The sequence below is a fragment of the Nanorana parkeri genome, unplaced genomic scaffold (assembly GCF_000935625.1).
Source record: "Nanorana parkeri isolate BGI_ZX_2015 unplaced genomic scaffold, ASM93562v1 scaffold1137, whole genome shotgun sequence".
NCBI classification, from domain to species: Eukaryota; Metazoa; Chordata; class Amphibia; order Anura; family Dicroglossidae; genus Nanorana; species Nanorana parkeri.
Genome location: NW_017307405.1, coordinates 9,027 through 13,946, shown reverse-complemented (window position 1 = coordinate 13,946; position 4,920 = coordinate 9,027).

Below are 4,920 nucleotides of genomic sequence, written 5' to 3'. Positions count from 1 at the left end.
ATGCTAATGACATGTTTAAAAAAAACCTTCTCATTTTCATTACATACTTTATTTTAGACCCTCTGGCATCATTTCTGGGGCTCTGTTCTTTCCTATGCAATGTAGACAGATTATGGCTTAAGGTTGCTGTGCATAGATTCATACATCCCAGGACCCTGCCTTGGTACTTCTCTCGAGAGCGCTCAGTTCTGATGGAAATAGTAAGCTGGCTGTTAGGAGGAGTTATGCACTGGTCAAAATCCCTTGATGACTGGATATCCATATGGTGGAGTGGGCATTCCTAGGCAGACTGCCCTAGGTAACACCCGCATAGGATGCTGATTCTCCATAACTGAAAGAACTAAAATCTCGTTATTGAAGGGGGAGTGCCAGTGACTAAGGCTGGGGAAAAAAGGGCTGGATCAATGGTAGGCAACCTTGGCTCTCGAGTTGTGCTGAAACTACAAATCCCATCATGCTCCTGCCTCTGGGAGTCATGCCTGTGGTTTGCAATGCCTTATGGGATTTGTAGTTTCAGCACAGCTGGAAAGCCAAGGTTGTTATACCAATATAAACCTTTACTTTGAAGCAACAGTCATTCTAGCAAAATGTTGTTGTTTTTTTTTCCCCCCGCTTCTGTCCCATTGTCACCGAGACAGTAAGTGAGCGATATCTCCACAAAATAGACCCACTCATAACACTTGTGGGGGTTCTTGGGGTGCTTGGAATAACATTTAGGGAAATTAGGTACACTGAGCTTGATTTTACCATGTTATGTTGCCCTTGTGTACTTTCTGCATGACCCAAATTCACTTCAGTACAACCAGTCAGAGTTCGAAGTAGCTGGGACAATGAACAATACCCAAGTATAACAATAGTGTCAATAGAATGTGAACAATTAGGTTGTCTTAATGTTGTGGAACATTTTGCACCGTGTGTACACAAACACTGGAAAATATTCCTTCTCTAGGACATAATAAAGGTCACCCTATTTCTACACAGATGCGAATGTCAGCTTTGGTTTTTCTAAACAATTGTCAATATAACATCTTAATGTACTTTTATCTTTGGATTTTTTACACATATATTTTAAATGTTTTCTGTAAAACAAAATAAACATCAATGACATTAAGGCCCCTTTCACATGACCGATCAGAGATCATTTTTGACGAACTGGGTTGTGCCGCACCGGGGGAAATCTGATGTAAACATACACAATGTTACTTCTGATTCCACATAGACGCATGGGCTCCAGCAGTTTCATTTTTTCCCCTCCATCGCAAGATGGAGGAATAAACTGTACGGACACAGGGATGTCACCGCTGTGACATCCGTACAGTTTTTTTTTTTTCCTCCCATCTTGCGACCGATCCTCTCCTGGCAAGCTCGTCTGTAAGGGTCCTTAAAGACTAAATGCACAGTACATTTGTCTGAAATGGTGAGCAGGGGCTTGGTGCAAACCCAGTTAACCAAAGCCTGTGGAACACTGTGACTGACGCACCTCCTCCCAGTCCAATCAGTTGCGGGAGGGGCACTCCCCTCGCTGCAGCTACACGTTACAAATGGGCAGAGAATGATCCTGCTGCAACTGATTGGGCCTGGTGAAGGGTGTGTCAGTCAGTCTTGAGCGGGCTTGGGCTTTGGAGCCACATAAATGTTTACAAACCTTGCAGCCCTTAAAGATACCAATACGGTGTTATCTACCATGTAACTGATTGCAACCACTGTTTACATAAAATGCCCTTCTATTTTCTGCACGGAAAAGCAGAACATATGCTTACCCTATAGATTCTCAGGTGATGGTACCTGAAGGATCTGACCAATAAACAGGCCGTCCTGTACTGTTTAGTCAGGAAATTGTAATGTAGTCATCAGTTGTTACTTGAAGATCAGTCATCTAGGAGGTATCTGCAGAGTTCCCATAGACACTACATTTTTTTTTTTTTTTATCAAACCGTAATTGGCCAGAGCAAGCAACAGTCTATGGCACCTTAACACGTAATGCCAACGAAGGATGCATCTGTCATGCAGGTCAAAGTGTGTAATTCATGAATACTGTAAGCCACTGGGAAAGCCATTTGAGGAGTAGCATCTATTGATCTTGACCACAACATAATTTCATGAACACAAAAATTGTCAATACATTAACTAGTTGGGACTGTTGGGGTATTTTTTTTACACAATAACGCATAATACATTGTAGATCTGGCCTGTCGTTATGCACAGTGAGCGCAACATTCAGGTGCATATGCGTACAGGACTTTTTACATGCCTTAACAGGCCATTCAAATTGGAATCTTTACTTGTGTGGTGTCATGGTATTTCCACTAAATTAGATATTACATTAAAAAGTGGAGCTTAGATGGGAAAGAGTCCACAGTGGGATTGCGTCCAGAAACATGTATCGGATGTACAATGCTTCAAATCCTCCAAGTATGGAAGCTCAACAGTGAAGGCTCATGAATTCAGGGTGAATGTATGAAGTCTGCAGTTCATGGGACACCTGTTCAGTAAAAGCACAAGTTTTCATATCTACCTTTATTTATATATTAGCCCCACTGAGTTGGATGCTTTACACGCGCTGCTGGGCCCATGATCAATGGCAGTGTTGCGATCCTATTAACAACACTTTTTTAACATGCTTCACATATATCTTCAGACATAAAACCATACGCACTGTACATTATATCCGAGAGAGTCTTTGTGGTAATCATTTGTAATTTGGCAAATCTTCTCACTTATAGGGTTATTCTCAAAGCTGCCAAAGGCAACCGTGCTAATAACCAAGCTGAAGTGAACAGAGCCGACCGACGTTCAGCTATTTACTTCGGCTCAGTATGGCTGATTTCAGTCGTTCATTGGCTGCCTTCGGTCAGCCGAACATGCTCTGCATGTTCGGCTGAGCTGACGTGCAGATGGACTTCGATTCAGCCGATCCAACATCTGGATCGGCTGCGCCAAAGCTCCGGCAGCTCGCTCGATGCCTTTCGCCCCTATTCTCATAGGGGCCGGACGGCAGTGAGTGAATAGCCGAATGTCGCCTCGATTATTCTGCTCGGTACCTCTGTGGTACCGAGCAGAATAGAAAATCAGTGAAAAGAGTGGGGAAATAAAAATGTTTAAAAAATTTAAACAAATGGTAAAATTAAAAAATAAATAGATATTTAAAAAAAGAAACAAGCTGGCTCTGCTCAATTGTTTCCTATTGGATGGCACCTGCTAGTCTTTTTGCTGGTCCTGGCCAATGAATAACTGGGCGGAGCTGGCTGTGACATCACGGCTGCCTCTGCCCAGTTGTTATTGTTTAATGACAGATCTGCATCCCCAGGTCATTTATGAACGCTGATCCGTCATTACAACTGGGCGGCGCCAGCTGTAAGATCACGGCTGACTCCACCCAGCTGTCATTTGCGGGGCGAGCGGCTGGCCTTTGGCTCAGTCAAGCTGAAGCATATGCCTTTTGGCTCGGCTGCTGTACAGGCTATTATTGTGAATAGCCCATACAGCATCGCTTCTGTTCAACTGAACCGAAGGGCTCCGACGGACGAAGGATCAGCCAAAGCCACCGCTGTATCCCTCGGCTCAATAGTGCATAACCCCCTTAGTTTCAAATTTTTCAGAGCTGGTTTAGTTGACTCTGCATTCAGGCTGCCATACTAGAGCCATTCTATATCTTGCCGGCTTTTATTCCAAGCGCTACATGTGCTCTTGTCTGCCTGGCAAACGCTGGAACTTAAGCACTTTAATTGGCATGAAGTATGCTGTAGGGATTGATTTACAATTTAGATCAATGGTTGGATGTATTGTACTGCTGAATGACTGCACGTGGAGGGGGCTAAATCAGTCTTCATTCAAGCAAAGTTGACTGTTTATTACATAAATAGTTTTAACTGCTATGGAATGAGAGGAGACACAGCTGCAGTGCAGAGATTTATCTGCATGATGCAGTTTATATGAGAAGAGATGTATTGATCAGGAGCAATAATTGTGCCAAGTCTAACTTGCTCAAGGGTTGAACTACGTACAGGATTGTATAAAAAGGTTTAGAGCTATCTGCTAAGCACCAACTAACTCATAGCAATCACTTTGCATCCATCTATCATTGTCCTGACTGGTGAAGAGTAAATACAGTTGCTGTTAGTTAAGACCATTTGCAGAATTGTTGATTTTGCATTATATTAATTGGCCTACCAGAGAACATGGTAATACGTGATAAACTTCTGCACTAAGTGACACAAATAAGCTGCTTTTAAATACAAAAGATTTAGCCCCTTTTCCCTTTTACATTTGTGTCCGCATAACGCTGAATGAGATCGCAGTGTGCCTTAACACGGCAGCAAAAAAACCCAGCACTTTCACTAATGCAGTGCACCCCAAAGAACACTATGGGGGGGAATTTATCAAAGCAATTGCGACAGTTTTAGCCTCTTAGATCATTTTTTTTAATGAACAAATCTGTCTTTTAACATGTGCCCCTGTTTTGACCAGAGCTTGCACTTCTTTTCCAACGGCATGTTTTTTGCACTTGTTTTCATCTTCATCTGCATTTGTTCTGGGGCTGTCTGAAACTGAAGCATCACCTAACAAAACAATCACAACTTCAGAAGTCCCCATGACAACTTCTTAAGAAGTGACAAGTAAGCTTTTTGCCTGAAGTTATGAGTCTTCTTTCCTGGAGTCTATTAAACCTCACTTATGAACAACATTACACTAGCATCATAAATCTGGTGCAAAGAGCATCAAATATATTCTGTGCAAGTTCAAATACTCGCAATTGCCATGATAAATCCCCCCCCCCCCCTTATGTGTTGTGGTGCTCTGTACTGCACATGTATTGGTAGCTACATATGTACATATGCCTTGGAGCACCAGTCTAAGTGAGTGGAATTCAGCTGCTGGCAGAGAGATTCCCCGGCCATCAGCTGAATGGAAACAAAAGTG